General features: G+C 40.9%; 1 protein-coding gene and 1 pseudogene across 2 annotated transcripts in view; one reads left to right on the top strand and one right to left on the bottom strand.

Annotated features, from left to right (window-relative positions):
- Positions 1 to 2,147: 2,147 nt before the first annotated feature.
- LOC112604679 lies at positions 2,148 to 2,495 on the bottom strand (annotated as a pseudogene). Its single transcript, XR_003115264.1, has one exon. The product of XR_003115264.1 is annotated as a putative 60S ribosomal protein L37a (transcript).
- Positions 2,496 to 6,785: 4,290 nt separating this feature from the next.
- RC3H1 (ring finger and CCCH-type domains 1) overlaps positions 6,786 to 24,050 on the top strand; it is a 95,352-nt gene continuing 78,087 nt past the window's right edge. Inside the window, exon 1 of the mRNA XM_025365361.1 lies at positions 6,786 to 7,011. The gene's annotated coding sequence lies outside the window, so the exon portion shown is untranslated. The remainder of the gene's footprint in view (positions 7,012 to 24,050) is intronic.

A 24,050-nucleotide genomic window follows, 5' to 3' on the forward strand; every position in this document is an offset into this window, starting at 1 on the left:
TTTACATTCAAAGTAATTATATATAGGTAAGGACTTATAAGTGTCGTTTGAAAAATTGTTTTCTGTTTTGTTTTGTTTTTTTTTAGTTATTGTTTTGTTATTCTGGTTGATTTGTATATGTATATATATATACACACACACACACACACATATATATATATATTGAGACAAAATCTCGCTCTGTTGCCCAGGCTGGAGTGCAGTGGCACAATCTCAGCTCACCACAACCTCCACCTCCCAGATTCAAGTGATTCTCCTTCCTCAGCTTCCCGAGTAGCTGGCACTACAGGCGTGCGCCACCATGCCGGGCTAATTTTTGTATTTTTAGTAGACACAAGGTTTCACTATGTTGACCAGGCTAGTCTTGAACTCCTGACCTCATGATCCACCAGCCTCGGCCTCCCAAAGTGCTGGGATTACAGGTGTGAGCCACTGTGCCTGGCCTGCACATCTATTATGGGCTTTTGCTTTGTGGTTACCCTGCGCTTACATAAAACATCTTATACTTATCTCAGCTGGGCATGGTAGTTCACGCCTATAATCCCGGCTACCCAGCGGCCTGAGGTAGGTTTTTTAGTTAATCCAAACTCTACTCTCATACCTTTCAATTTCTCATTCATTATCCTCCTTCATCCCCCTGGTGTCCCAAATTGAGAGCTGAGTGGATTTCTAGGCCCTGGGTACACATCTGATACCACAGAATTGCCACCTGTCAGAAGGTAGGTTCCATTACATTAGAATGATTTTAACTTTCAGAGGACTTTGTACTTTCTTTCTTTTTTTGAGATGGAGTTTCACTCTTATTGCCCAGGCTGGAGTGCAATGGCACAATCTTGGCTCACTGCAACCTCTACCTCCTGGGTTCAGGTGATTCTCCTGCCTCAGCCTCCTGAGTAGCTGGGATTATAGACACCAGCCACCATGCCCGGCTAATTTTTGTATTTTTAGTAAAGACAGGGTTTCATCATGTTGGCCAGGCTGGTCTCGAATTCCTGATCCACCCGCCTCGGCCTCCCAAAGTGCTGGGATTATTGGCATGAGCCACCGCACCTGGCCTGACTGTACTTTCTATGCACTAATCACTAAGGTACTTTATACTCTAGTTTACATGAATATCCTATTGTATTGTTCCTACTAGGTTATTCAGTTTCTCTAAGGCAGGGATACATACCTCATTCATCTTTTCTCCTGTTTTCCCAGCCCTCTTTGCTCCCTAACCCCCTCCTCAATTACATGGTGTTTATCTATAAAGAAGTAGTTGTGTAGGTAAGTGATCTATCCAGTCTTTCTTACTCTCAGCTTCAACTGCTGAAATAAATGAGTATCTAAGGTCATTTCTAGCCTTAATATGACAAACAGTGTGTTAGGCTGACATTTACACATTCTAGAACAATTTTAAAGCATGTAATAGGTTAAAAAAGTCATGCAGCCTAACCTAAAAAGCATTAAGTTATTCTAAAAAAAAAAAAAAAAAAATCAGAGGAGGCCAGGCGCGGTGGCTCACGCTTGTGATCACAGCACTTTGAGAGGCCGAGGTGGGAGGATCATGAGGTCAGGAGATTGAGACCATCCTGGCCAACATGGTGAATCCCCGTCTCTACTAAAATACAAAAAATTAGCTGGGTGTGGTGGCGCCTGCCTGTAGTCTCAGCTACTCGGGTGGCTGAGGCAAGGGAATCTCTTGAACCCGGGAGGCGGAGGTTGCAGTGAGCTGAGATTGTGCCACTGCACTTCAGCCTGGTGACAGAGAGACTCCGTCTCAAAAAAAAAAAAAAAAAATCAGAGGAACAAACAATATAGTACAGGCATATCAGAAAATATAGTACAGGCATAGTAGAATACATATTGAAAACATAAGGCATTATTTTAACTGATTTGTGTATGATCTGAAAAGTTGCATTAATCTTTTTTTAGGGTTCATGCAAAGAGCAAAAATGTATTTGATGACTTGTCATTCTTATCTGACTGATTAAGAAACAAAAGACTCTAATAACATATGCACAAAATGAATTTGAAAAAATTGAGTACTTACTATATGCCATGCACTGATATTTTATATGAAATGATTCATTTGATTTTCATAGTATATCAGTAGAGGAAGTCAGAGCAAAGTCTAAATTTTTGGGTATTCCACATCAGAATTATTATTTTTTTTTTGTTACATAAATTAACCCATTTATTGTAGGTCAGTGATGTCTCAAAGAGTAGAGGAGTGTCTACCGGTCTTTCAACTCCTTCAGTCTTCTGATGGCGGACTTTACCGTGACAGCGGAAGTGGTATTGTACGTCCAGGCACCACCAGCCACTGTCTTCATGCAGGAACCACAGAGCCAGATCCCCACAGCTCGTCTCTTCATCTTGGTTTTGCCACAGAAAGAGCAAGTGTACTTGGCCTGCTGGCTGATTTAAATTTTCTTCACCATTTTTCGGAGGGAGGCCCCATAGCTGGTCCCATATTTACCTACGATCCGGACTTTCTTGGTGCGTTTGACCATATCGCCGCGAACTAGGTCGGAGCCCAGAGAGGGTCAGAATTATTAACAAAATATGAGATAAAACCAATTTGTTTAAGTTGTCTTGAAGCTACAAAATAGTGATTTTTTTGTTTTTGTTTTTGTTTTTGAGACAGTCTTGCTCTGTCGCCCAGGCTGGAGTGCAGTGGCGTAATCTGGGCTCACTGCAACCTCTGTCTTCTGGGTTTAAGCAATTCTCCTGTCTCAGCCTCCTGAGTAGCTGGGATGACAGGCATGTGCCACCATATCTAGCCACTTTTTGTATTTTTAGTAGAGATGGGGCTTTGCCACGTTAGCCAGGCTGGTCTCAAACTCCTGGCCTCAGGTGATCCGCCTGCCTCAGCCTCCCAAAGTTCTGGGATTACAGGCGTGCGCCACCTCACCTGGTGTCATTAATCTTTTATAAATTAAAAAAAAAAAAATTAAATAGAGACTGGGTCTCACTATGTTGGCCAGGTGGTCTTGAACTCTTGGCCTCAAGCAATCCTCCTGCCTCAGCCTCCTAAAATGCTAGGATTACAGGCATGAGCCATCATGCTCGGCCTCATTTAATCTTATTTGTATTAACTCACAACAAATCTCAATACTCTAACAAGAGTAAAAACATTTTAAATAAACTTTTTAAAAAGAGCTTATTTTGCTAAATTTTCAAATAATTGTTAATTTGGGAATAAAACCCAGAATATCATTTTTCCCCCTTGCTGAATATCCATATTATCTTTCTTCTAAATAGACTCAGTTTAAAGAGACAAATTATCCTCTGTATCTTTTTTTTTTTTTTTTTTTTTTTTTGAGATGGAGTCTTGCCTATCACCAGGCTGGAGTGCAGTGGCATGATCTTGGCTCACTGTAACCTCCACCTCCTGGGTTCAAGCGATTCTCCTGCCTCAGCCTCCCAAGTAGCTGGGATTACAAGTGCACACCACCACACTCAGCTAATTTTTTTGTTTGTTTGTTTGTTTTGGAGACGGAGTTTCGTTCTTATTGCCCAGGCTGGAGTGCAATGGCACGATCTCCGCTCACTGCAACCTCCGCCTCCCAGGTTCAAACGATTCTCCTGCCTCAGCCACCCTAGTAGATGGGATTACAGGTGCCCACCACCCCGCCCAGCTAATTTTTTTGTATTTTTAGTAGAAACGGAGTTTCACTATGTTGGCCAGGCTGATCTCCAACTCCTGACCTCAGGCTATCCATTCCTCAGCCTCCCAAAGTGCTGGGATTACAGGCGTGGGCCACAATGCCCGGCCAAGATGGAGTCTTGCTGTCGTCCAGGATGGAGTGCAGTGGTACCATCTTGGCTCACTGCAGCCTCCGCCTCCCGGGTTCAAGTGATTCTCCTGCCTCAGCCTCTGGAGTAGCTGGGACTATAGGCGCGCGCCACCACCCCTGGCTAAATTTTGTATTTTTAGTAGAGATGGGGTTTCACCACGTTGGCCAGGATAGTCTTCATCTCCTGACCTCGTGATCTGCCCGCTCTGTCTCCCAAAGTGCTGGGATTACAGGTGTGAGCCACCACTCCTGGCCTTATCTTCTGTGTCTTTTTTTTTTTTTTTTTTTTTGAGACGGGGTCTCGCTCTGTCGCCCGGGCTGGAGTGCAGTGGCCGGATCTCAGCTCACTGAAAGCTCCGCCTCCCGGGTTTACGCCATTCTCCTGCCTCAGCCTCCCGAGTAGCTGGGACTACAGGCGCCTGCCACCTCGCCCGGCTAGTTTTTTTGTATTTTTTTTAGTAGAGACGGGGTTTCACCGTGTTAGCCAGGATGGTCTCGATCTCCTGACCTCGTGATCCACCCGTCTCGGCCTCCCAAAGTGCTGGGATTACAGGCTTGAGCCACCGCGCCCGACCTCTTCTGTGTCTTATACTTCTAGTCTGACTGGGGAGTTCAAAACATATGACTTCTCACAGATTAGTTTTTTCATTTTTTATTGTGAACATACGTGTTTTCTTCAAAGCTGCTCTTCTTTTTCTGTCAAATGTGTCTTTGTATCACTAAAATGAATTTGGGTTTGGGGAAGCGTCTCCATTTTTAACTTTTTTTTTTTTTTTTTTAGCTCTCGTTGCCCGACTGGAGCGCAATGGCGCGAACTCGGCTCACTACAACCCCCGCCTCCCAGGTTCAAGTGCTTCTCCCACCTCAGCCTCCTGAGTAACTGGGACTATAGGTGCACGCCACCACCCCTGGCTAATGTTTGTATTTTTAGTAGAGACGGGGTTTCTCCACCTTGGTCAGGCTGGTCTTGAACTCCTGACCTCAGGTGATCCGCCCCCCTCAGCCTCCTAAAATGTTGAGATTACAGGCGTGAGCCACTGTATCTGACCTTTAACGTATTTTTAATTGAAACTTTGACGAGATAAAAATAAACAACTTAAAAATCATATTGCTTAAGGGAACCTTTTAAGGAGCCTTACCAACTGAGGTACAACTATTAATAGTTCAAAGAAGTTGGCCGGGCACGGTGGCTCACGCCTGTAATCCCAGCACTTTGGGAGACCGAGGCGGGTGGATCACGAGGTCAGGAGATCGAGACCATCCTGGCTAACATGGTGAAACCCCATGTCTACTAAAAATACAAAAAATTAGCTGGGCGTGGTGGTGGGCGCCTGTAGTTCCAGCTACTCAGGAGGCTGAGGCAGGAGAATGGTGTGAACCTGGGAGGAGAAGCCGGGATCACCCCACTGCACTCCAGCCTGGGCTACAAAGTAAGACTCCGTCTGGGTGGGAGGGTGGGGTGGGGGGGAAGAAATTACATTATCTAGGTTGCTTGTAATGGCAGTTGAGTTACTTGCTTCACCTAAACAAGGAAGTTGGCATGTTTGCCTAGCAACAGTCGCTAAAACCTTCTGTTGTGGAAGGTTCCCTAGGAGTGAGAAGAAGGGAGGAGGAGGAAAAGCAGGAGGAGCAGATTAATCTGTTTTTCCTAGCAGGGTACAGAGGCCTGGTTTGAGGAGGGAAAGGCTTTAAGAGATACCTTTAGATTGGCACATGCTAACCTAAATCCCCCTGTGGTAGCTAGAAATTCACTCTCTGTAGGACTAGGGTTACTATTTAGTAGGCTGAAAAGACGATTACAGATTAAACCCAGTTCAAAGGCAGCAAATTCCAATCAATAGAAAGACATCAATAGGTCTTCTAAACAGAAGCTGAGATTTCAGGAGCAGGAGGGTGTTAACAACTAAAAAGAATTCTTCTCTGCCGAGAGTTTAGGAAGGTGTGGGATATTTCTTTAAAATAATACAAAAATACTATCTGTGATAGCGATTCCAATGTATCAAGTTAAAGGCAGAAGTGCTTCTCTTGGGGTACTGTGATGTAAACAGTGAAGAAAGGACAGAAAAACATAATCTCTGCTCTCTTGGTCAAGTCCTGAAGCAAAAAAGGTGATGCTGCCGAGTAGAGAGTATTAAATGGTTGTTTATTTGGGGACTCTCTCTCTCTCTCTTCTCTTCTAGATGATTTATTTTGAAATCAGTACTTTATGGTGTTACAATAATCCCATCTCTTCCCCCTCTCAAAAGCTAAAGAGGGTTTGGCTAAAATGAATTGTCTGAAGGGACCTCTCATTCCCCAAAACCAAAACGGCACCTTTTCCACAAGGGACAAGAAACTTATAAATAAGAGTAGCAAGGTTAGATTTCAGGGGCTCTTCGACGAGCCACATCTTTTCCTGTCGTCCCCAAATAGCTCTTATTGTTCACACAGCCCAGGAGAGACGTTTTGGAGTAGCGTGTCCGGGCCTTTGGGCTGTTTCACAGCCTTAGGAGGCTGAACTCCAAGAGGGGTGACGAGGACAAAGCTGATGAGATCCAGAACCTGGATAATATGGAAGAAGACAAATGGGGTGGGGGACAAGACGTGAAAAAGAAACCATAGTTGGGGGACAACGGCTGAGAAAGCCAAAAGAGTAGACGTATTGCGGGGTTCGATGGAAACGACAGAAATTCCTCCAATTTACTCTCGCCATCTGGCCACTGGCCTGCTTAGCCCAAAGGCGCCGGTGCGGGAGGGCAGGCCGGACGGAGGGACCGGTTCCTCTGCTCAGGGAGTGTGAGACTTTGGGTCGCGGCGGAGAGCGTCGCCGGCCTCCCTCCCGGGCGTTGGTGGCCGGTGACTCAGAGCTTTGCTCCCGCGCCCGCCCCGCCCCTCCGCCCGCCCCGCCTTCTGAGGGAGGATCCTCGCCCTCGTCTCCGCCCCAGTCTCCGGGGCGGGCCGGAGCCTGAGGAAGAGGAAGGGGACGAGGACAACGAGCGACTGGGCGGCGGAGGACGAGGAGGAGGAAGAGGAGGCAGACCAACAAGATGGCCCCTGCTGCAGGAGCAGCCTCAGCAGCAGCAGGTGGGAGGCCGGAGGCGGTGCTGGCGGTGGCGGCGGCAGCCGTGGCCCGGCGGCCTGGGACAGAATCAGAGTCAACGGTGGCAGCGGCGGCGGCGGTGGCTGCCGCGGCGGTGGCGACGGCCGCGGGGACTCGGAGCTGAGAGGAGCTGCTGCTCGGACCAGCGCGGTGAGCGAGCGGCGGGCGGCGACTTGGGGAGCGGGGCTGCCGCGGCCGGGGCCTCCGTCGGGAACAATAGGCAGCTGTGGTCGGGAAGGATTTGTCCTCGCCCGCCCTCTGCTCCCCGCCGCAGCGGCCGCCCGGCCGGCCCCAGGCTCCTCAGGGCCCCCGCCGGCTGCTCTGGGGCTTGTCAGTGGCCGGCGTCCTTTAGGCCTCAGGCCTCTGCGTGCCGCCTTGAGGGCTTGTAGGGGTAGGTAGGCCGAGAGGAGGGCGAAGGGCGGCTCGGACTAGAGGGAGGGGGCGAAAGGGCTGCCTGGCTCCTCTGGTGCTGCCAGGGCCTGGGCCAGTCGGGGAGTGCGCACGGGAACTGCTTTTTGGACCCCTCCTCTGTGGGGGTGGGGGAGGGCGAAGGCGTCTGTAAACAGGCGCCGCCTCTGACTCCCAGCACCTTAGGGCTGCTCCCTCCCCCAGCCCCTGAAGCGCTCCCCCTCTTTGGCCAAGCGGGGTTCACGGTGTCTGTTTCCCTGAAGCCCCTGGAGACCTAGCCTGTGGTCTTCTCCCTGCTGGCGGTGGGAAAATTGTGTGTGTGCAGGTGTCTTAAAAAAAAAAAAAAAAACTGAAATGCAACAAAAACATACAAAATGTGGTTATCGATAAAGGATGGAATGGTAAGGGATGCGCCTCTCTAAACATCTCTAAGCATCAGTTCTGTAAACATCAGTTATGCCCGCGTCCCAGTTGAAAGTGAATTGAAACAAGAGCTCTTTTGGAACAGTAATAATACTACTCTTGACATATCAGAATAGCCCATGAAACTGGAGACAAACACTTACTTTCAACGCGGAGACAAATTGTAATGTTTAAAGAGAACTTTTATTCCAGCTAGGCGTTTTAAATTACTAACATGCAGTATAAGAAGCAACATTAACTAGCGTAAAGTGGACCTCAGGAAGCACTTCTAAAGGAGACACAGAGGTGGTTCATCTCCAGCCATAGAGCTTCTTGTGCCTTGTCTCCTGTTCCAGTAATTTGTCCCTAAATTGTTCAAGACCAGTCTTTTCTCCGAGTTAGAAATTTGATTTCATTTTTGTTTGTTCTTGTTTTGTTTTGTTTTGTTTTGTTTTTGAGACGGAGTCTTGCCTTGTCACCCAGGCTGGAGTGTGTGGCGCAATCTCGGCTCACTGCAGCCTCCATCTCCCGGATTCAAGCGATTCCCCTGCCTCACCCTCCGGAGTAGGTGGGATTACAGGCGCCCGCCACCACGCCTGGCTGATTTTTGTATTTTTAGTAGAGACGGGGTTTTCACCATGTTGGCCGGGCTGGTCTGGAACTCCTGACCTCAAGTCATCTGCCCGCCTCGGCCTCCTAAATTGCTGGGATTACAGGCCTGAGCCTTAAACTTAATTTTTCAAGGCTTCTACCACATTTTCTTATAAGTGAGGGAAAAGGTAGATTTAAGTTATTTCTAAAGTACTTTCTACCTAGGTATGCAGAAATTTATATTAAAATTGCTTGGATACATCCAAGGAAATTGCTTTTCACTTGTTAACATTCAACTGTAAGGCCTAAGGGTTATAGGTTGTGTTCTTAAGGAAGACTGACCTGTGCTGAAAAGATGCCAGTTAATGTCTTTCACCTCTTTGAAGGGTACATTTCTAAGTAGAATTGGTCTAAGTCTGTTATAATTAAAAACATTTTCAGGTTACATGAAGTCTAGTAAGCAGCACTAGTCTACCTCTTAGTTCTTCCACAACAATTGATACTGAATAGACTAGCAATTGAATAAACATACAGGTTGAATTATCTTGGTTAGGATTTGAAGTATAGTGAGTGAATATCAATATTGACTTTCATTTTATGCCTAGCATAAATAATGTTGGAGATGTTTTGATTTTTTGAGTGATGGAGAAAGAACAACTTTCTGTGGCTCCTGATGTTGTGGCTTTTTTGCAAACATTTCAGAAAAGACACCGTTTTTCAGATGCTCAGATCTGTGATTTTTTTTTCTGTGCTAAATTTTGTTAGGTCAGCACAGATTCCAAGTCCATGTTATAATGATAGTTAAATTTATGTTTGGCCCTAAACCTATTAGAACAATTGTAGTAATTGATAGCTTGTAAGTTTTAAGTGGTTCATGTACTGTGTTATGAAAAAAAAATCTCACCGTGTTATGTCAAGGGCAGATTTACCTCATATTTACTATCATTTTCCTGAAAATAAGTATTTTTAAGTGGTAAGGTTTTGTATTTGAGATTGGTTATTGACCCAGCAATTTATGGGCTTAGTCTGGGTCCTTATTTGTTTAATAGGAAAAAATTTAGGGAATTGTTTTTATTCATTTTATGTCAAAACAGTTTTAAGATGTGATCCCTCAATTGTCCCGTCTTCAGTGTCAATACTTATTACTTAAGTTCAGATTTTCTCAAGTAATAAAAATTTACTTCTAAGAAGTTTTGGGACCAGAGCTTAAGAATTAGATTTATATTTTCTTAGTAATATTAAAAATTAATACATGCTTGATTTATTTGAAGAAATTAAAAAGGGTAATTTTGTACACAATAATACAAATTTAGTTTTTCAGAACATATTTGTTGAATGAATAAAAATATTTAATCTTCCTCATTATGCTGCAGTATTAGTTCTGTTGTCCTCATTTTTTCATATGAAGAATCTGAAGCTAGGAGTAGCTACATAATGCGCAAAAAGATCACATAATTAATAGGTAAAAGAGCTTACTCAGACCCAGGTCTTGTTACACAAATTAGATTCTTTGCCACTACCACATGTGTCACAGTTAAACTTTGCAGCATCTTCTGTGTCAACAGATTCCTTTTTTTGCCTGTGAACTTACCCTATTATCATTATTTGTATCCTGTCAGATATCTACTTGTAAGAACAAGAAAGTATTTGTTCATGTGAATCACAAAAGAAACACTTAACTTTTTGTTTTTAGCATATCTGAATGCTATAAAATATAAAAACTCATACTGTTTACATAGGACAGATTTATCATACTGCTATAATTGTTTTCATGGTTAATTTGTTATATAGGCAATTACTAAATTGTGCCTTTTAAATACTTTATAAATTTTTAAAAATAACTAAAGATATTCAGTGATGTTAAAGTTGGGTCAGCTAATATTTGAAGTTCTTAATTTATAAATTTTTTTTCTTTAAGCCATGGATAATTTAGAATTCTGCAGTATTTTTCATCTCCAGATCTTAGGACTTGAAATGGATTTTGATGGGTCTAATCAGTCCACTCTTGTATATATCTTGAAAGTGGTCAGCATCCAACAAAGTGAGGAATAAACTGATAAATGATCCCTGTTTGGTGAACACCTCGGATCAGGATGTTCCTTGGCAGGGTATTCTGACCTGGTTTAGCTTTGGCCCTGTCTGTGCTCAGGGTTCAGGTATTCTTCAGGATTGGGTTCAGAGGGATTAAAATTCTCAGATTGGCCTGTATCAGAACAGTCACAGATTTCAGTCAGCCTTTTCCCAGAACCTTCTCCAAGATTTTTTCTTTTGTGTAATCCTGGAATCTAGGCTGGATTTAGAGGTTATGATAAAATATTAATTTTGTCAGGCATTTATACAAAGGAGTTTTTCTTAGTACAGAGTTTCTTAAGGTAGATTCCTTCTATTTTTGAAGTGTGATGTTTACCAATCTGAAGTAATGTTGCCCTATATCCCTAAGATAATTAACTTTAGCATATTTATTTCTGTCCATTTTTGGTCGCGATTGTGCCTGTTTACTTCTTATGTAATACTCTTGGTTGCTTTTTGTTTGTTAGGTACTTCTTATTAGTTTATAATGTTTTCCTGATTGAGGTTTGGGGAAGTAATTTTTCTCAAATTTAAAGTCAGCTATTTACAGATGTATGTCAGAGCAATATTATTTTGATAATTATCAAGCATTTTAGCAATGCTGTATGTGTATATGTATGAATGAATGACAGAGTCACTCATGGTCTGTCATCCAGGGTGGAGTGCAGTGGCACTGTCATAGCTCACTTAAGCCTCAAACTCCTTTGTTTAAGTGATATGCCCGCCTTACCTGGCTAATTTTTTAAATTTTTATTATTTTTATAGAGATAGCATTTTGCTGTGTTGCCCAGGGTGGTCTCAAACTCCTGGGCACAAGTGATCCTCCCACCTCTGCCTCCCAAAGTGCTGAGATTACAGGCATAGCAATGTTTTAAACTGACATTGGTATACCTTCATTGATTATTACTGTGCACATGTGGTAATAATTTAACTTATAATTGCATTTTATCTAAAAAATTTCCAATATCTAAATAGCATTTGAACATGATAGCAATTTTTTTTGTTTTTTGTTTTTTTTGAGGAAGGAAAGAGTTCTAAAGGGGTCAGTTTTATCTATAGATTAACATAATTTTTTTATTGAGGTTAAGTCCCATGACATAAAATTAACCATTTTAAAGTAAACAGTTTAGGTGGCACTTTGTACATTCACAATGTTGTTCCAAAACATGTTCATTACCCCAAAAGGAAACAGTGTACTTGTTAAGCAGTTACTCTGTATTCCCCTCTTCCCTAATCCCTAGCAAACGCCATTCTGCTTTCTGTCTCTAATTTGAGTCAACATCGAGGAAGAGTGCTCTGTACAATTGAAATTGCAGAAAAAACTTTGGGATGTGATTGTTAGGAATAAAAAACCACCTAATTCTTTGCATGCTTCTGTAAGTAGAGTAAGCATGCTGCCAAGGACTCTATGGAAGAAAAGTTGAGAATCATAGAAGTTTGCAGTTTGTTTTGATCACCCCAGAGGGTTTTGCTCAAACTCTTAGACTCATTTGTATTTCTTCACTGGGTTGTGAGAACTAAAATTTAATGTTCTATACAAATGTGAACAACTAATACTTACTTAGTCTCCTATCTAGAACTTGTTTGCCTTTTAGGTTTTCCTAATGTGTAGAAGAAACTAGAAACATTCACAAAGGATTTATTTGAAGTTACACTGGGAAATGATTTTTAGAATTAGGTTGAAACTCTTTGATCCCTGTGAATCTAACTTTATGACTATTTTATTCATCTAATCTTTGAGAATATTTAGTTTTGACTTGCCTGACACTCTGCTTTTAATCCCTTGTTAAATAAGTGTTAGAAACCTTGATCTTGGCCCTATACCTGACACTCTGCTTTTAATCCCTTGTTAAATAAGTGTTAGGAACCTTGATCTTGGCCCTCTACCTGGTCACCTCTGAAAACATGAATACTGTTACAAAGGCAATTGTTTAGTAAGCTTTTTTGGATTGTTTTAATTGGCTGACTGAGGGAGACAAAATTAGTTTTTTGTGTGTGTTTTTTTTTCTTTCTAGAATAAAGAATAATAAACTTGGACTTTTAGAGTTACTGCTAAGATTGACATTTCCATTTGGAGCTTTGGAAATATATTGTTATCTTAAATTCAAAAATGGTACTGTAATTGAATTGAAATCTTAAAATTTATGAGAAACAAAACTCACTTTATCTTCTTAGTAAAGATTTCTAATGGGGTTACAGGGAGCTCTAAGTAGAAAAAAATAATTTAAAATTTTGATACTAATCTCCCCTCCTTAGGGAAAATTTTATTAATATACATAATTATAATTTAGTTACAAGAACAACTTAAGTTGAGTGCAGTGACTCAAGCCTGTAATCCTAGCACTTTGGGAGGCCAAGGCAGGAGGATCTCTTGAAGCCAGGAATTCCAGACCAGCCTGGGCAATAGAGTGAAACCCTACCTGGAAAAAAAAAAAAAAAAGTGATAAGGAAAAGGATTATATCAGAATATTTAGAACTCTGTAGTAAAATTTCTGGTTTTCTGTAATAATTTTTTTCAGGAAAATGTCAACTTTTTGTAAATACATGTTTCTATGTTTTTATATATACCTCATTAATTTTTTAGAGTAACATTTAGTAGAAGGCTAATGTACTCAATTAATACATTTAAATTATAAAAATACTTTTTTTTTTTTTTTTTGCGGGTGGACAGAGTCTCACTCTGTCATCTAGCCTGGAGTGCAATGGCACTATCTCGGCTCACTGCAACCTCTGCCTCCTGGGTTCAAGCAATTCTTGTGTCTCCAGCCTCCCAAGTAGCTGGGATTACAGGCTCCCGCCACCATGCCCGGCCAAATTTTGTATTTTCAGTACAAACGGGGTTTCACCATGTTGGCCAGGCTGGTCTTGTAACTCCTGACCTCAGGTGATCCACCCGCCACAGCCTTCCGGAGTGCTGAGAACAGGCATGAGCCACTGCACCTGGCCGAACTTTTATCTTGAAGCAGATAGTATTAACAAATACAAAAATAAAAATAATGTCTTTAAATGAGGTGATGTTTAGAGCTATATCCATGAAAAATATGGGATAGGCTAGGAGGTGGTGACTCATACCTGTAATCCCACCACTTTGGAAGGCCAAGGTGGCAGGGTCACTTGCTAAGAGTTCCAGACCAGCCTGGCCAACATAGTGAGACACCATATATGTATTAAAACATATATGTATGAAAAATATGAGGCCAGGCGTGGTGGCTCACGCCTGTAATCCCAGAACTTTGGGAGGCCGAGGCGGGTAAATCACAAGGGCAGGAGTTGAAGACCAGCCCAGCCAAGATGGTGAAATCCCGTCTCTACTAAAAAGACAAAAAAATTAGCCGGGCGTGGTGGCGGGTGCCTGTAATCCCAGCCACTCAGGAGGCTGTGGCAGAGAACTGCTTGAACCTGGGAGGTGGAGGTTGCAGTGAGCTGAGATCACACCACTGCACTCCAGCCTGGGCGACACAGTGAGACTTTTCTCAAAAAAAAAACAAAAACAAAAAAACGAAAAAGGTGTAGTCGAAAACTTTTGAATGAAACAGAATCACTAAATTCTTAGCTTTATTATAGAACAGTATTTAATTTATCCAGGTCTCAGCTTAGATTAAGAAGTAGGCCAAAAAAAAAAAAAAAAAGGCCTGTAATTGTCAGAAAAATTAATGAACTAAATCATCTGCACTTACACATTGGTTTAGAAGTTCTCTTGCTTTGTACATAATTCAAGGAATTTGATTATCTGTTTTCTCATCCCACAGCAGATTAAAAGGTGCAAATTAGATGTTGGAGTAGAGCCATATAGGTAGGATGGAGGGCCAGCTGGGTGGCAGGAAAAAAAGTCACATTAGCCTGAGGCTGTTTAAAATAGGGACAGCAGTTACCTATACAACACCTCATTAGACTCTGAGTATATCATTAACTGTTATGTTGTGTTATATATAGAGTATTGCTCCTTGATGGAAAATTCATTGTGGGAAAATTATGTTTGTAATTTTGGGAATCATAAACATATATACAGTAGAGTGGTGTATATTAGAATATAGACTTTGGTAAAAAAAAAAAAAAAAAAAAAAGAACATAGACTTTGGAGGCCAGTATATCTAGATTCTCATCTTTTATGACTTAAGCTTTATAATTCCTCATCTCTAAAAACAGAAATGGTAATACCTTTCTCTAAAGGTTGTACGGAAATGTAAATGATAATATCTTTAGTATAGTACCTGACACCTTTAATAAATGTTATTTTCCTCCTTAAATTCTGTTTAACAAAAATAATTTTAGAAAGATACTCATCCAGAATATTTTTGATCGAGTTCTACTGTAAAATGTTAATATAGAAGCTACATATAAAACCTTATATAGTTTTATATATAAGGTTTATATATATATAGTTTTATATATATATATAGTTTTATATTTATATATATAAAACTATATATATAATGTTTTTATATATATAGTTTTATATATAAGTACACATACAGTTAACTGTATGTGTACTTTTGGGAATGGTAGTCAGAAATGAAGGAATTCTTCATATACCATTCTCATTTTCTTCCCACATCAGTCTATTTATATGGGCCTCTGCTGTTCAATACCAGCCACTAACTACGTGTGGCTATGTAAATTTGAGTTTTTTGAAAGATTTTATTTTTTTAGAACAGTTTTGGATTTACAGAAAAATTGCACAAAAAAATACACAGTGCCCATCTATACTCTCCCCCACAGTTTCCTCTGTTAATATCTTGCATTAGTGTGATGTGTTGGTTATCACTGATGAACCAGTGTTGATACATTATTAACTAAAGTCCATAGTTCACATTAGGATTCACCCTTTGTGTTGGACAGTTCTATGGGGTTTGCCAAATGCATAACATTATATATCCACTATTCTAGAATTGTGCAGAATGGTTTCACTGACCTAAAAATGTCCCATGTTCTACTTACTCATCTCTACCTCCTTCCTCTGAACCCCTGGCTACCACTGATCTTTTTACAGTCATAGTTTTACCTTTTCAGAATGTCATGTGGTTGGAATCATAGTATATAGTCCTTTCAGACTGGCATAGTTCACTTAACAATATGCATTTAGGTCCCTTTGTGAATATCTTCTTTTGTTTTTGTTTTTGTTTAAAATAGAAATTGATCTTGAACTCCTGGGCTTAGGCAGTGCTCCTCCCTTGGCCTCCCAAAAGTGCTGGGATTATAGGCGTGAGCCACCGTGCCTAGACCTCTTTATGTCTTTTCATGGCTTCATAGTTTATTTCTTTTTACCGCTTAATAATATTCCATTGTGGCCGGGCACGATGGCTCACGCCTGTAATCCTAGCACTTTGGGAGGCCAGGGATCATGAGGTCAGGAGATCAAGACCATCCTGGCCAACATGGTGAAACCCTGTCTCTACTAAAAATACAAAAATTAGACAGGCGTGGTGACGTGAACCTGTAGTCCCAGCTGCTTGGGAGGCTGAGGCAGGAGAATCGTTTGAACCCGGGAGGCAGAGGTTGCAGTGAGCCGAGATCGTGCCACCGCACTCCAGCCTGGCGACAGAGTGAGACTATGTCTCAAAAACAAAACAAAAACAAACAAACAAAATATATATATATATAAAGTAATAATAATATTCCATTGTATGGATACATTTAAATTTTATTTAAAATTTAATTCCTCCGTCTCACCAGCGTATTTCAAGGGCTCAATAGCCACATGTACCTAATGGCTACCATATTGGAAAGCACCGATATATATGATTCCCCCAAGGTTCAATTCTCCACTTCCATTCACTTTCTTAGAGAACTTTCCTGTTTACATGATCTCAATTTTTCCTCAAGCCTACATTTTCAATGCATTATCTATTTTGTTTTGTTGCTTGTACTATCAGCAACCCTCAATTGGATATTTAAAATCCTTTACTCCCCCTAAGAACCATCCTTTTCAAGTGTTGTCCATTATAGCATGGTTTCCTAGGTTTTCCATCACAGCATCATCTCTTTTTAGTCTGCTCTTCTTTTTTTTAAATTTATTTTTTATATTTTTATTTTGTTTTTGATCTTTTTTTTTTTTTAATTTATTTTATGTGGCAGCATTCTATAATAGTCTGATCTTTTTTGTCCTTAAAATCTGGAGTCATCTTTTTGTTTTTTATTTTCCTCTAAACCTTTTGAATATTCAGGAGAGGTGTGCAGATCTCAGCACTAATAAATGGCAGAGTTGGTATTAGAATCTAGATCTCCCTATTCTAGTTCTTTTTTTTTTTTTGAGACAGAGTCTCACTCTGTCGCCCAGGCTGGAGTGCAGTGGCGCGATCTCGGCTCACTGCAAGCTCCACCTCCTGGGTCCATGCCATTCTCCTGCCTCAGCCTCCCAAGTGGCTGGGACTACGGGCGCCTGCCACCACACCTGGCTAATTTTGTGTGTGTGTGTGTGTGTGTGTGTAGCAGAGACGGGATTTCACCATGTTAGCCAGCATGGTCTTGATCTCCTGACCTCGTGATCTGCCTGCCTTGGCCTCCCAAAGTGCTGGTATTACAGGTGTGAGCCACCGCGCCCAGCTCTCGTTCTTTCTCGGGAACACCACTAGTTGGGGCTACTTTTAGAAGTTATTTTGAAGAGGATATTGGAGACTGATTATGCATTATGTGATTTTAAATATCTTTATAAGTTAAGTCTATAGAAACTATAGCTGTAGATTTCATAAACATATTATTTATAATTCTTTAAACAATTAGAAACTAAAATGAGGAAATTTATCCTAATCAGCTAAATAGCTGATTCTCTCGATGAAAAAATATTTGTCCCTTCATATGTTACCTATTTTATTTTTTGAGACAGAGTCTCACTGTGTTGCCCAGGCTAGAGTGTAGTAGAGGGATCAGGGCTCACTGCAGCCTTGACCTCCCAGGCTCACCTCAGACTATACCCCTGCCATCTCATCCCCACCTGGTAGCTGGGGCTACAGGTGCATGCCAACACACCCCACTAATTTTTGTATTTTTTGTAGAGACGGAGTCTTGCGGTGTTGCCCAGGCTGGTCTCGAACTTCTGGGCTCAAGCTATCTGTCTGCCTCAGTCTCCCAAACTGCTGGGATTAGTCATGAGCCACTGTAGCTGGCTGTGGCCCATTTTAGGTGACAAAAACTAATTTTCTTTTTTTTTTTTGAGACAGAGTCTGGCTGTCGCCCAGGCTGGAGTGCAGTGGCCGGATCTCAGCTCACTGCAAGCTACGCCATTCTCCTGCCTCAGCCTCCCGAGTAGCTGGGACTACAGGCGCCTGCCATCTCGCCCAGCTAGTTTTTTGTATTTTTTTGGTAGAGACAGGGTTTCACCGGGTTAACCAGGATGGTCTCGGTCTCCTGACCTCATGATTCGCCCGTCTCGGCCTCCCAAAGTGCTGAGATTACAGGCTTGAACCACCGCGCCCGGCCTAAAAACTAATTTTCAATGTTAATACGAATTGGTTGTTGAAGGTGAATAGAATTAAACTGAACATTATTGGCATCCTAAATCCTTTATTGACTGTAATTTACCTTTGGATTCTATTCAAACTACACTTTGATCTCTAGAACCCGGATTGGTTACTATATGAACTTGTATCTTCCTAAACTCATCACGTTAGGAATTTTCACAGCTTGAAAAATGGAGGTCCTCATATCAGTCTCTTGATTTTCTTTTGAGGTAAGCTGTCCCTCTGTGCTTAGTCCTTGGCTAAAAATAATCATACTGCTTATGGTCTTGATTTAACTTTTCTGTATGCTGGTTACACTGGCTCAAAAGTCCATTTTTGTGGAGACATTCTTTTAAAGAGTAGTAGTCTTCCACATTCAAGTACTGTACTTGAAATTAAAAAAAAAAAAAAAACCTGGATTTCAGCCTTCATTTAGAAATGCTTTCCCTGTAATTACTGCTTTTAAATCCCGTATTTTATATGTCAATTTTTACATTAATTGTCCCATTCATAGCAGTTTTTGAATGGTTTTTGTTAAAACTGTCAATCTTCTTTGCTTGAATCTAGCTTCTCATTAAGTTTATCAAAAACTTTAAAAAGTAAATGTAAGACTCTTCGTATAGTGTTTTTTAAATTGAGTTATGGATTATTTGGATTTATTCATTATCTGAGTTAGTTTTTTCAGAAATGTCTTATTTTGTAGGTCTGTGGTTGATGAAAACCTGTTCATGAGGGCACAAAAGACTCTTCCAGTTTATTATTTCTATCACTATTGAATAGAATTTGATGGGATTTTGAAGTAATAAAATTCTTAGAATAGAAAATAGGATGGTAAATCTCTTTAAATACATATGAGTAATTAGAATATCATAAGGCTAGTACAGATAATATTCTTACAAAGGCATCCATAAATAATGAAGTAGCAGCACCTATTCCCCTGATGATTGACATTCATTAATTAATCCATTGAACCCAGAGTTTTAAGATGAAAAGCTTTAAGTACCTTCTTCCCCTCATGAGTAATCGCTCCTCAGTGAACATATTATATGCTTATTGCCATTTGAATATCCTTTTCTGTTCAAGTGTATCATCCTTTTTAAAAATTGAGTTGTCATAGAAGAATTTGATGTAGGTAAGTGACTGTCAGCTGTGAGGAAGGTAAAGGAAGGCAAGAACTATCCTGAAGACAGAGATCAGTTAAACGGTCACTGTGTGGCCAGGTGTGATGGCTCACAATACCAGCACTTTGGGAGGCCAAGGCAGGAGGATAGCTTGAGTCTAGGAGTTTGCAACCAGCCTGGGCAACATTGTGAGACCCCGTCTATAAAAAAAATTTTAAAAACAGCCAGGCATGGTGGTGCATACCGGTGGTCCAGCTATTGGGGAGACTGAGGTGGGAGGATTGCTTGAGCCTGGGAGGTCGAGGCTGCAGTGAGCTCTGATCATGCTACTGCATTCTAGCCTGGATGACAGAGTGAGACCCTGTCTCAAAAATTAAGAAAAGAAAAAAAGGTTGCTGTGTGATCTAGGTGATGAGACTGTATTCTGTATGAGAGCAAGGACTTTATTTCATTCAGGACTGTATCAGTTTCTGGGACACTGTCTGGCACATAGTAGATGCTCAATAAGTTTTTGAATGAATGACTAAGGGTCTCAATCAAGAAAGCGGAGATGAAAAGGAATTATAGATACAAGAGGTAATTTATTATTATCATTTTATTTCTTTTTAATTTTTGTGGGTACACAGTAAATATGTATATTTATGGAAGATTATTTTTTAATGGAAGGAAAAAGTGAGGAAATCTGGCATGATTACCAGAAATGTACATTGTCTAGTGGTACCACTAAAGAAAGATTACAGAAGGAATCACCAGCTCAAAAATAAGAATAAATTTAGTTGCCACATGACCAGCATATTACCTAACATCTCTGTTACAGTGTTCTCGGCTTTAAAATTAATAATGAGACCAGGTAGGCTCATTGCGAGGATGAAGTGTATGCATGTGATCCACATAAAAGACTTCCTGGCACATAGAGTGTACTCAAAAATAATTAAAGATAGAAACAAGCATCTGTTTGTTTGTTTGTTTTTGAGACTGAGTCTTGCTCTGTGGCTGAGGCTATAGTGCAGTGGCACGATCTCAGCTCACTGCAACCTCCATCTCCCGGGTTCAAGTGATTCTCGTGCCTCAGCCCCCCAAGTAGCTGGGACTACAGATGCGTGCCACCATACCCAGCTAATTTTTTGTGTTTTTAGTAGAGATGGGTTCACCATGTTGGCCAGGCTGAACTCCTAACCTCAAGTGGTCTGCCTGCCTTGGCCTCCCAAAGTGCCAGGATTACAGACATGAGCCACCATGCCTGGCCCACTTAAGGAGCTAATATTTAGGAGCTAATATTTCAGTAGCAATGGGTATACACTGTAACAAAATAAATACAAAACATAGATGTTGGATGATGAGAAGTATTGTTGAGAAAAATTAATCAGGAAAGAGATGGGAAGCATGCAGTTTAACATGTGGTTTGATAGCAGAGGGCTGGGGAGGGATTGAGATTGGGGTATCTATTTGAAATAAGGTGATCAGGAAGGCCTTCTCTGAAGGAATTCATATATTAATGCCTGTAGAGAAATGGGGAGAAGGTTCAGGGTTGGAGGAAGAGTAGGACAAACTATATTCTTAACCAGGGTCCCTGTTTTTACCAAGCGATAAATAGACTTAACTGTTAATTGTGCAATCCACAGTAGTTAGACTTATCTCAACTTTTCATTTCCTCTTCCCTATAACATACACATTATACAAACCTAAGCATGAATTTAATCCCTGAAAGATCATCATTACATATTTTGGAGGAAGTGTCTTATATTTGATTCTGATACAGCAGCAGGCAGTCAGTAGGTTCTCTAACATTCGCAGCTACTGGGGAATCAGCAAAACATCTTTTTTTTTTTTTTTCGAGACAAAGTCTCACTCTGTTGCCCAGGCTGGAGTGCAGTGGTGCAATCTTGGCTCACTGCAACCTCCGCCTCCTGGGTTCGAGTGATTCGCCTGCCTCAGCTTCCCAAGTAGCTGGGATTACAGGCACCCGCCACCACGCCTGACTAATTTTTGTATTTTTATTAGAGATGGGGTTTCGCCGTGTTGGCCAGGCTGGTCTCAAACTCCTGACTTCAGGTGATCTGCCGGCGTTGGCCTCCCAAAGTGCTGGGATTACAGGTGTGAGCTACCGCACCCGGCCAAAACATCCCCTTTTACAATTATTTCCTGTTTCAAGCCACTTTATATAAAGATAAAATAATAATACAGTATAAACAAGATACATTGTAGCTATAGGATTCTGTGTTGGGAGTTCATGTAGCAATTTTTTCATTCTTTTAAACTCTTCAAAATGGAATTTTGTTTGCAATAATAGTTGAGAAATAATTCTAAAATGGAAAATGAATCAGCTCCTCCTCTTCCTCTTTCTCTTCTTCCTCCTCCTCCCCTCCCCTCTTCTTCTGCTTCTTCCTCTGCTGCCACTTCTGCTTCTGCTTCCTTCTTCTTTCTTCTTTTCCAAGCACTGTTTTTCAAGTATCTGCAATTAAGTCTCCGTGACATTGTTTTCTGAAAATAGTTTGAATTCTAGGAGGCATATTTCAAAACAAAACAAAGTAATGAAATGTCCTTAAGACCTACGAGATTATTAGGAAAATACATTTTAAAAATACTGCTATTATTGCTATTATTGTTAAATATACTAGGTTTTTAATACAAATAAAATTTCTAGGTCAAAATATATAATTAGGTATCTACCTATTGTGAATACATCTACATGTTTCTAGAATCAGTCAGAACATGATGGCAGCCACCAAATGCCACAAGGAAGTCTAAAGCACAGGATCCTTGGGAAAAAGAAATAGAAGCAAGTAATAGGAGCAGGAAGCAAGTAATAAGAGACTATTAGTTTGTGACACATACTCTGTGTGATGCATACATTGTTACGTTTTCTTGAGTAAAGAGGAGATTTTTGTTGTCTAGTTTTGTTATTGACACCCATTTTTGTTCCTTCCAGTTCAACATGAGAAATCTGCTGCATTCAAAAATCTACAAGTCATCACTGCTCCAAAAATAAGTTCATAAAGTGTAGCTTCCTAACTGTGATCATTTTACCTGGAATGCTTTGTAGCAGTTTAACATGTAGTAAATGCTGGGAAAAACAAAATCTAACAAAAATAATATCGTGTGGGCTGGACGCAGTGGCTCACACCTGACATCCTACTGATCTGGGAGACTGAGGTAGGAGGATCACTTGAGGTCAGGAGTTTGAGATCAGCCTGAGCAATATAGCCCATGTCTACAAAAAGTGTAAAAAGTAGCCAGGCATGGTGGCCCATGCTCATAGTCCCAGCTCCTCAGGAGGCTGAGGTGGGAGGGTCGTTTGAACCCACAAGTTCGAGGCTGCAGTGAACCATGATCATGCCACTGCACTCCAGCCTCGGTGATAAAGCAAGACCCTGACTCAAATAATAGCAACAACAACAACAACATTGTGTGAAAGAAGCCAAGTACAAAAGAATGCATACTGATAATTCCATTATATAGAATTTTAAACCAGGCAAAACTAACCTATTGTGTTAGGAGTTAGGATAGTAGTGATATTTGGGGAAGAATAAAGGAGTAATCATTGGGAGGGATGATGAGGGGGCCTTTTGAGATGCTGGTAATGTTGTATGTCTTAAGTATGCAGGTATGCTCACTTTGTGATAATGCATTGAACTGAGCACTCTTGATCTGTATGTATGTTATACTTCATCTTAAAATATCAGTAAGGTGTCTTAAGATATATAAATCATTTTGTTTTAGTTCCCTTCTCATTTCTCAGTGAAATATTTTAATAAAATATTCAAAACAAAGTTATCCTTGTGGTTCTCTTCAAAAGAAATACAGTAGTTGCTGCTACAACCGGATTTTTTCTTTTTAATAAACAAGTAGGTTTAAACAGTTCCAGAGTTCCTACTTAAAACCAGTCATGCTCAGATTAAACCCAAAATAGGCATCATTTAATTTATATCTTTAATTGTGGCTGACTAATAAAATAATTATTAAAAAGTATAATAAAAAGTTACAAGTGCTCAAAGTTGGAAGACATGGTGTTATGGTAGAAAAAGTACAGGTTTTGGAGTCAGATAGATGTGGGTTCAAATTATGACTAAATCACTAAGTTAGTTGAATAACTGAGTTTTCTTTCCTTCCTTCATCAGTAAAGTAGAGGTAATAATATCTATGTCAGAAGGTAATTGGAAAGATTAAATGAGTTAGTGTTTGGCAAGCAAATGCACAGTTTTGAGATAGAGAAAATATTTGGGGAGTATATGAAGATAGTTGTAGGTGGGTAAAAAGTATAACTTGCTGAAAATGACTAACCTTAGCTAGTGATGGTAAAGAACAGTATGTATGTATGTATGTATGTATGTATGTATGTATTTATTTATTTATGAGACGCAGTTTTGCTCTTGTTCCCCAGGCTGGAGTGCAGTAGCATGGTTTCAGGTCACTGCGGCCTCTACCTCCTGGGTTCAAGCAGTTCTCCTGCCTCAGCCTCCTAAGTAGCAGGGATTACAGGCACCCACCACTACGTCTGGCTAACTTACTGTAGTTTTAGTAGAGATGGGGTTTTGTCATGTTGGCCAGGCTGGTCTCGATCTCCTGACCTCAGGTAATCCACCTGCCTTTGCCTTCCAAAGTGCTGGGATTACAGGCATGAGCCACCGCACTCGGCCATGAATGGTCTTTAGATTGTCACCAGCAAGGACTGACAACATCTAACTTGGAAACACACGAAACTTTATCAGTATTAAGAGTTAATAATGCTGCTTTGGCACATCAACATAGAGGACTGTTGCATGGATCACAACTTAAGTATGTTGAGTGGGATTATGATAAATTTTAGATAGGTTTAAATTAAGCACAAATGGTACATATTTTTAAGTCAAAAGAGGTTCATTGCCCATGTTGTGCTTTGAAAATGTATCATTTTGCTTTTTTGTTACTGATAATTTATGATGCAGGATTGAGGAGCCAAATGTTGTGTTTGTGAAGGTGTGTCAGTATCTTAATGATTTTTAGAGCCTAAAAACAGATAAATATGCTCTGTCAAAAAGGTTATAATTCGGCCGGGCGCGGTGGCTCAAGCCTGTAATCCCAGCACTTTGGGAGGCCGAGACGGGTGGATCACGAGGTCAGGAGATCGAGACCATCCTGGTGAACATGGTGAAACCCCGTCTCTACTAAAAAATACAAAAAA

Source organism: Theropithecus gelada, chromosome 1 (assembly GCF_003255815.1).
Source record: "Theropithecus gelada isolate Dixy chromosome 1, Tgel_1.0, whole genome shotgun sequence".
Taxonomy (NCBI): domain Eukaryota; kingdom Metazoa; phylum Chordata; class Mammalia; order Primates; family Cercopithecidae; genus Theropithecus; species Theropithecus gelada.